A 10591-nucleotide genomic window follows, 5' to 3' on the forward strand; every position below is an offset into this window, starting at 1 on the left:
ATTTTAAAAATTAATAATAATTAAATTTTTTATTTTGGATGAATATTAAAAACTTAAAAACTTCTAGATTCTAATTTAATACATTATTATGTTCAACTATATTTATATTGTACCAAAATGTTGTTTTAAAAAAATAAAAATAAAATATTGTCTTTATCTTATTTAAAAAAAATTAATTTTGTGTTTGATTTTTGTTAACTTATAATAACTTAAGTGAGCTGCTAAATACCGCATTCAAATTACTATCACCGCCTCCATTTGGACTTTTTTGCCCTTCTCATAATTTTGATTAAAAACTAAAAATTCTCTCTCCAAAAGCATAAATCCGAAAAACAATAATTGAAATTATGAAAATAATTGATGTGTAACAACCTGAACCACGAAAATGGACGATTACGAGTCGGAAACATTAAAATTTACGTTTTTTTATCAAAGAACTCATGAAAATTATACATATTTTTCATGACGATTTTGCATTTTTCGTCATAAAAAATTGAACGATTTAGTATTTTTTGTCACTAAAAATTTTACGATTTTGCACATTCAAAATTTGGCCTAAACGGATGCGGCATCCGTTCGGCCCATGGTGGGGGCGGACGTGGCACTCCGCCCCACCAATGGTGAGAACGGATGGCGCATCCCCCCGGCCCATGGTGGGGGCCGATGCGCCATCCGTTCTCACCATGGGCCGGTCGGAGTGCCACGTCCGCCCCCACCATGGGCCGAACGGATGCCGCATCCGTTTAGGCCAAATTTTAAAATTTTCTCTCAAAATTTTTTTCTCAAATTCTGAAACAAAAATTATGCAAAGGGCAAAATTGTCAAAAGGAGACGGTACTAAGGAATTTAAGGGCAGTAAATAGCAATACTCATAACTTAATCGTTTTATATATTTTTATTATGATTTAATTTAATATTTTTTATTTGATGATGATGTTTATTTAGATATTAATTTTAATTTTTTAAATTAATTCTACTTTTTTATAATTATATATAATTAATTACTTTTTTTATCTATTTATTACATCATCCAATCTAATAGATTCTGCATCCAAACACTAAATTATATAGATTCTGCACCCAAACACTAATTTCCATTATTAAAATTGGGTTTATTTTATACCCCTCAATTTGCATTATTAGTCATTAACATTTATTTATTTTGAAAAAAATAAATAAAAAAACTACTGAGAAGTTGACTTAAAAAATATAATAATAATAATAATAATAATAATAATAATAATAATAATGAAAGGTACATGACGGTCGGTGACATGGAAAAACAAACAAATTATAGCAATTAAAAAGACTTAATATATTATTTATCTATTAACTTGTCCAACAAAATTGATTGACAATTCAATAATTCAATGAATTTGTATGAAATGTTAACTTTGCTTTCTAAATTTGTTTAAGATGTAATCAATTAATCACATTGCTGTAAAAAAGTAAGTTAAATGCGTAAAATGTATTAAATACTTCTTTAAAAAAAATAAAACGTTCACAGTCGGTGTATGTGGTTTTAATATTACAAAAGATAAATTTTATAGTTCAGTAAGTAAGAACTTCATTTTTAATCTATTTTATTAATTATGTAATAACAATATAACTCATATTCTGTATTGAACTTAGTTTTTTTTATAACTAAGTTATTAATTAATTACATTTTATACAAGTTGAATGAGCTAAATTAATATTTTATACAAATTTAAAGAGCTATCAAGATAATTTGAAAGTCCAGAAAGCCAACTTTCTAATTTTTTTGTACAACTAGAGAACAAATAATGTATTAAGCTGAAAATGAACATTTGGTCTTGTTATTGGTCCATAAATACGAGGCTTAATCAAGAATGAGTGCAGAAATCATTTTCAAAATCCAAAATCAGAAAATGGGTTCTTCTTCAATCCTCTGCGAGGAATTTAGGTGTTTACTAATCGAAAAACAAAACGAAGAGATCGGAAAGCTCTACGTCCTACTCGGAGGAATTGGAATGAAAAGATATCGTGATGAAAGCGATGAAGATTTCAGAATCCGAACATTCACAAAAGGATTGGAAAAACTTCCCGATAATTCTGAATACGAACGGGAATTCTTCGAGAACAGAATTATTCCTTCTCTGATCGACGATTTCAAAGAATGGTCTGCGGATATACAAGAAATGCTCATGAAAAAACTTTCCGAGCTCACTGATGGTCTTTCGATTAAGAGAAAATCGAAAGAAAGTAAGCACGATTTCAACATCCGATTTTATTCCCGGCTTTTGCCTACACTTTCGCCTGATTCCAAGTACAAAATGGTGGAGTTTGCGTGGCGGATCGACGACTCATCAGATTCCGATGGCGACTCAGACGAATACAACTCGGCTGATGAGTCAAACTCAGCTCGTATTAACCGTGGAGCGTTAATTAGAGTATATGATGAAATTGATGAGAATCCGGGAGGATTATCTTATCCAATGGAAACACTAAATATTGCTGAAGGAGAAGCTGGGTTTAATCCGGCGCTTATTAAAACTCTACGCGGTCGTCCTCCTCCATCTCCTCCGCAGTCTTCATCTAATCCTCCACCACGACCTAAAAGGAAGAACAAAAAATAAAGAATCCTCTATCAGTTTGAACCAACCCTTCCTGCCAGTGTTTTCTTGTATTTTTATTTCAATTTCGCAAAGAATCATTTTGAAATAATGTAATTGTGTGGATTTTAATTTACTCGATTAAAATAAGTACAATAAAATTTAAGATGCAAAAATATCCTTAGGGTACGTTTGGTAAGACGTAATGGACTTCGTAATGGAATTTCCATTACATCAAAAGCTCATTACTATGTTTGGATGCACTCTATAGTTTTATTGGAATGTAATGGGAATTCCATGTCTTTAATTTTCTTCAATAAGTTTTGTAACGAGGATTACCAAAGAAATCAATAGGAATTCTCATTACATTCCAATATGTATTCCTAATTCCTTCAATCTAACATTTTCATTTCCTCCATTATTATTAATTTTTTATTATTACTATTGTTATATATATTTATAAGAGTAAATAGAAGTTTATGGTTATACATAGCAAAACAAACATGATTAGGGGTGTGCATCGGTTCGGTTTAAACCGCATACCGAACTGAGTGAATTCAGTTTTTCGGTTCAGTTTTTTTAACAATTCGGTTCAGCATCGATTTTAATTTTAAGTTTATTTCGGTATTCGATTCGGTTCGTTTAGGTTTGATAGAAAATGTAAAAAAACTGAACCGTACCGAATTACACATATTTTACATTTTTATATATATCTATACACATATATTTGCTTATACAAGTTTAATTTTTTTTTATTATTGTTGAGATAATAACCCAATATAGATATATTTTGGAAATATTTCAAATTTTGTTGTTGTTGAGGTAAATTTAATGAGAAAATATAGTGATTTTTATTTGTTATTTGTTATTTTTAATTTAATTCGGTTTGTTCGGTTTAAACCGAACCGAACCGCATATTTCAATTCGGTTTTACCTATTACTCGGTTCGGTGTCGGTATGAATTATTTTGATCATTTTGGTATTCGGTTTTTTCAGTTCGGTTCGGTTCGGTTCGGTTTTGCACCGATGCACACCCCTGTAATGGTAATTACATTACATCAATTGTAAAATTTTACTAACCAAACATGGTAATGTAATGGTTATTCCATTCCATTACATTACAATATTGATTACATTACAATCTTGATTATATTACATTGCATTACAGCGTACCAAACGCACCCTTAATGTTTTGAGTCAGGAGCAATTTTACCCATAACGTCTAAAATAGTGCAATTTTACCCCTAACATTGGAAGCCATGAGCAATTTTACCCCTAACGTTGTTAAATTGGATCAATTTCAGACACTATTATAAAACACAGATATTTTTATTTCTTATTCTGCACCAATTGTATAACAATTCGTTTTCAAAAAAAGATTTCATATTTTTTATAATCTAATAATAGAATTTGAGATTATTATATAAATAATTGCATAGACAATTTAGTTAATTTGCTCAATTCAAATTATAAGCTCTCGTTTTATTTTAAAAATATATATCAATATATAGAAGATGGACACAAAAACAAGTTGGATATTAAAATTATAATAATTCATTTTTATTTTATATTTCCTATCTTTTTTTAGAAAGAGTATAATTGTTTAATTTATAGAAAAAACAATATGTAAGTAATTAAAAAATTTATAATTGAGAAATATATTAGAGAAGATTGAAGCTGCATCTTCAATATCATAGATTATGATAAAGGAATAATAGATAATGTTTGAAATTGTTTTTGGGACCACGGCGATAAACATATTCCACCTAGAATCGACTTCATAGTCTTTTTCTTCAAGAATGACTTCATTATATTTCAATGAGCCAAATATATATGATTTTGAATAAAACTGTTCTGGTTTTTCATAAATTAAAATATGATAACATAATAGACAGAGACATACCACAACCACTCATAAAAAGAGAATGAAGGGTTTTAGTTATGTTTATACAACAATAATGTTTAATATTTTTTATGTAAACCGCGGGGTTTTAAAGCTTTTTGTGAAAAGTTCGAAATATGAATTTTTTTTTTTTGTAAAAAGTTGTTTGTATATATTTGATGCTGATAAAATTATGTTTCTAATTTTTAAACATATTTTTTCTTTATTTTTTTTCTGTTTTACATATTTATTATTTAATATTATTCATATTTCTACAACATTATTAGTGAAACAATTATGTTTTGCTCGATTCAATAAATTTTTATTTAGTTATTTAGATTATTTTTATTAATTTAGGTTGTATTTTTATTGAAAAAATTCCAAATTTAACTCCGTCGTTTCGCCGATTTACAAGTTGGTGCTTATGATTTTTTTCCTGCTAAAAGATGACTAATATCCTCGATATTAGCAACATTAAGAACTTTTACCTTGACACTGTCAATTTTGAACATTGATAAAAGATGACTAATATCCTCGATATTAGCAACATTAAGAACTTTTACCTTGACACTGTCAATTTTGAACATTGATAATCTCAAATTAGAAAATTGCAAGAACTAAGATATGTTCATATTAGATATTTTACATACTAAGTGTAACAATTATTACAAATTTACCAAACACTAATATAATTAATCAGCTACTAATAAACAACAACAAATAGTTAACTACATAGTAACAACTATCACCTATCAGTTAACCGTTGAACCAAACATATTTAGAGGGTGTTTGTTTCATCTTTTCGGATGAGTGTTTAGCGTTTCACACCAAACACAGGAAATATAGCGTTTGGTTATGTTTATATGACTGCATCGTTTAACGTTTTCTCTGGAAACTGCAGCGTTTTGAGGGTTTTCACGAAAAACTTCTTTTTTGAGCTTTTCATGAACAACTGTTTGTAGTTATTTATTATTGACAAAATTATCTTTTTTTTATTTCCATAAAATATGTTTTTTTTAACATTACTTCTATTTTTGTTGCGTTATCAATTTTTTATTTTAATTTTTTAATTTGTTAATTTAAATTATTTTTATTAATTTGTATACATTTTTTATTTTATAATTTATTTATCGATTAATTTAAAACATGTCTATATTAGACATTTTAAATACTAACATCAATTATTTCAAAAAAAAAAAACAAATACTAACAGCAATAGTTCAATATAATTTTACAAAATACTCATAATTAAATATCTAATAGCAGCCGCAAACAGTCTACTTCAACCGCAAAGAACTAATAACAACAGTAATATTTGTTAGCTAATAGCGAAATCAAACACACCCTTAAAGAGAAAAATTCATGTATCACAAACATGCATTGATGAAACTATATATGCATGTATCGTGAATTCATTGGTCGGGCGTATTACTCCAGCAGTACCCTAAAATTTTCTGGCAGTTGGTTACAAAATTAATAAATAAATTAATAATGTTATCCTAAAAAAACAATTCAGAACAAAAAAAACAAGTGGATGATATTAAATTATAGAATAGTAACATAAGAATTAATGAAATAAATTAATTGTTAAAAAAAAGAAAGAAAGATGATGATATTAAAATTATAGGGAAGTTACAACATTAATAAATTAGAATATTATTGGTTTAATACATCATTTGCTTTCTGAACTTGTCCAAAAAGCTTGATTGACCTCTGAACGTTCAAAGTGTCTCGATAGCCCCCTGAACTTGCATAAAATATTCAGTTAGCCCCCTGAACTTGCGTAAAATGTAATCAATTGATCACTCGGTCGTAAAAAAGTAAGTTAAATGCGGAAGATGTATTTCACGCATCTTAGAATGTTATTACATAATTAAAAAATAAATTAAAAATGAAGTTATTACTTGCTCAATTATACAACTTGTCTTCTCTAATATTAGAACTGTATACTCCGATTTTGGTCATTTTACTTTTTTTAAGACTCGTACAATACATCTTCCGTATTTAACTTACTTTTTTACGATCGAGTGATCAAATGATTATATTTTACGCAAGTTTAGGGGGCTAACTGAATATTTTATGCAAGTTTAGGGGCTATCGAGACACTTTGAAAGTTTAGGGGTCAATCAACCTTTTTGGACAAGTTCAGGGGACAAAAGATGTATTAAGCCAATATTATTTGATTCCTACCTTCTTTTTTTTTTTTTTTTGACAACTTATTTGATTCCTACTTAATTAACATAGTGGGTGGGAATAATGTTTCAATTATTTCATCGATCATACTTGATAAGTTGGACTTTATATTCCCACTTTAATTAATTTAAATAATAATAATAATGTGAAATTTATGTTACAATTAGAGATGTGGAGGTTTAAGATAATGATTAATACTAGGAAATAAATACAAAGAATATAAACAATTATGTTTGACTAATTAGATTATAGTCACAACCTAAATTAATTTTTTTTGGGTAGAAAAGGGAAAGAAAACAACAACACAAACATCAATTAACCCGGGATTAGCTTAGGGAAGCTAACCCCCATCCGATCATCAGTCAGAATCGAACAAAGGAAGTCCATAGGGGAAGAGAAGTTTGAGATTCCCAGCGTTCTTGCATGTCCCTCGGCAGCAAGGCGTTCAGCCACCCTATTCTGCTCCTTGTACACATGGCAGAAGTCGATGGTCTCAAAAGAAGAACACAATCTTCTGATCTCTTTAACTAGGTTATGATTACTCAAGCACATGGCCTTGACATTAGAGATCATATCGATCGCATCAAGGTTATCAGACTCCACAAGCAGCTTTTTCAGCCCCAGATCAATGGCCAGTCTGAGCCCGGAGAAGATACCCCAGAGCTCAGCAGTAAAGGAAGAGCCCATTCCCAGATTCTGAGTAAAGCCAGATACCTAATTACCGCCAGCATCTCTCAGGACCCCACCAGCCACAATTATGTCGTCCACAAGACACAAGCCATCTGTATTTAATTTCACAATCCCTTCCTTCGGTCTTCTCCAACCCAAAAGATGCTCAACAGAACTCTGATTAGTACTAGTGAAATAATCCCCTTTGAAGCTATTGATAATGGTATTAATTTTCTTGGAGAAATAATCAAGAAGATTAGGGATAACAGTAGCTTCTCGTCCGAAGACCTCAGTATTCCTCCCCTGCCAAAGCTGGTGACAGACAACGGCAAACAGGATAGTACCATGCTCCATCTCGGGAAATAGCAAGCCATTAACACCTTTTAACAACCAAGCATTCTCAGAATGGGCAAAGAAGACAGATTGCAAATGGATCGGAATCACTTTCTTCCACACATTCATGCTTTTCACACAGTCCCTAAGAACATGGCAAGTAGTTTCTACCTTACCTTTGCACCTACTACAATAATCTGCCTCCACTAAATGACGTCTCTTCCTTTCAACATTAGTAAGCAACTTGTTCTTTGAGCAAAGCCAAAGGAAGCTCCTAATGCGATAAGGAACTTTTAAGGCCCAAATCTTCTTCCAAGAGTTTGAAGGAAGAATATCTGAGTTAAGACAGAAGGCCTCAAACGCAGATTTGCACGAGTAATTACCATTGTTTGTTAGGGACCAACAGTAATTATCCTCATTCTCCTCTTGACCACTAACTTTAACTCCATGAATCCTCAGGAGCGTTTCCAGATTAAGGAAAGCTTCGAATCTCAACCAAACCCAATCTCCCTCCGAATCCACCATATCAGCGATACTACAACTACGGATCTCTAGAGGCACCGGGTTAGTACACACTTCCGATAAAGGTTCCTTCCCAAGCCAGGTATCATTCCAGAAACTAATTGATCTTCCATTGCCCACCGACCAACCAATCCTAGAGCAGAACTCCGAAAAGACAGCATTCAGCCCTTTCCATAAGAAAGAGCAATTAGGAACTCTCTCTTTTGGACCCCCAAAAATCTTGTCCTTCCTGTACTTCCCACACAATAACCGAACCCAAAGAGCATCCGGATTTTGCCACATCCTCCAAAGAAGCTTCATCAGAAGCACTTTATTATTATCCTTTGCTTGTCTAATCCCTAAACCACCCCTACTCTTAGGTTGGCAGACCTCTTTCCAGGGAACCAGATGAATTTTCTTCCCCTCTTCGGAGTTCCCCCACAGGAAACGACGGTTGATCTTATCAAGGCTATTAAGAATCGGCTCAGGCAGCTTACAGGCTTGCATTAAATGATTAGGGGCGGCACCATTTACAGACTGGATCAAAGTAAGACGACCCACAAGGGAAAGGGTCTTAGCTTTCCAACTGGCACAATTATTATTAGTCCTATCATAGATTTCTTTAAAAGAAGCTTTTGACACTCTATCACTATGGAGAGGAACCCCCAGATAGTTACCAAGAGTTTTTGTAAGAGGAATACCAGAAATCTCACTCAACTTCTTGCAAATCCTAGGATCCATATTCTTAGAGCATAACATTCTAGACTTATGGATATTAATCTTCTGGCCTGAAGTAGAACAAAAGTTGGACATGATATCCATAATCACCCCAATTTGCTCCTCACTTCCATCAACAAATAACATAACATCATCAGCAAAGAGGAGATGGGTAATCGGGGGGGCATAATCTATTAATAGAAACTGGATGGAGCCTTCCAGAGTTCACAACATTTTGGATGAGATGAGATAACCTTTCCATAGCTATTACAAATAAGAAAGGGCTCATAGGGTCCCATTGACGAATGCCCCGGGATGGAGAAAACTCGTCGGACAAATCACCATTAATAGAAACTTGGAAAACATGAGAAGAGATATAAACCTCAATCAACTTCTTCCAAGTATCCGGGATTCCAGCTTTCCCCAAACTATCAAGAAGAAAATTCCAGTTCAGCCGATCATAAGCTTTCTCCAGATCCAGTTTCAGGGCCACAATACCACGCTTACCCTTTCTAACTTTCATCGAATGAACCATCTCCTGAGCGATAACAATATTGTCCATCATCTGTCTGCCGGGACAAAGCTACCTTGGTTTTGGCTAATAATATCAGGCAGGATACACCAAAGTTTATTAGCCACAATTTTGGTAATCACCTTATAAAGCACATTACACAGGCTAATAGGCCTCATTTGTAAGAAGGAAGAAGGTTTATCCACTTTTGGAATCAGGACCAAAAGAGTTTTATTTACAAGCCTAATATCCTCCACCCCATTAAAAACCCTTTTGACGAAGCTATAAATACCATCTTTTACAGTATCCCAAGGTTTGTGGTAAAACCCGGCCGGAAGCCCATCAATCCCTGGCGCTTTAGTAGCTCCAATGCTAAACACCGCCTGACTAATCTCTTTCTGATCAATAGGGTGAAAAGCATCAATAATCTTATCCTCACCAACCGTAGGAAACGTAGTTCTGGTAAGAGCTCTAGCTAAATCCATTGGGTCCTCTTTAAATAAGTCTTTATAGAAGTTGAGGGCCAAGAGACGGATTTCCTTATCCTCATAAACCCAATTCCCGTTAGGATCCTTGATTGCATCAATTCGATTTCTCTGTCTTCTGATAACATTAGAAAGATGTAAATACCTTGTATTCCTATCCCCATCCTTAATCCAAGCTTTCCTCGATTTCTGAAACCAAAGCAGCTCTTCTTGCCTCAACACTGCTTCAACCTCATTCTGGAGGGATCTAAGGAGACAACTCAAGCTATGGTCAAATTTGGCCTCCAAGATACGTTGAATGCCTTCCATCCTACTCAGAATTTTCTATTTCCTTTTCATAATGTGGTAAAAAATGTTCCTATTCCAACCCACCACGTTACTTCTAAAACCCTCTACAGCCATAAGCACGTTGGACTGGGGCTTCCAATTATCATGAACAAAATTCTTAAACTCGGGATGAGACTCCCAAGCCACTAGATACCTGAAAGGTTTGGTCCCTTTAGAACGAGGAGCTCTAACTAATCTGACTAAAATTGGGCAATGATCAGAGTGATGAAAGGGGAGATTCAGCACAGCAGCTTCAGGGAACCTACTTAGGGCCACAGTGTTAGCATAAACTTTGTCCAACCAAACAAAGGTACTATTACGTTTCCAAGTAAACTTATGACCAGTAGCCCTAAGATCCGACAGACCATAAAGATCCATATTTTGTTTATGATTAAGGCAC

The sequence above is a fragment of the Euphorbia lathyris genome, chromosome 3 (assembly GCF_963576675.1).
Source record: "Euphorbia lathyris chromosome 3, ddEupLath1.1, whole genome shotgun sequence".
Lineage (NCBI taxonomy): Eukaryota > Viridiplantae > Streptophyta > Magnoliopsida > Malpighiales > Euphorbiaceae > Euphorbia > Euphorbia lathyris.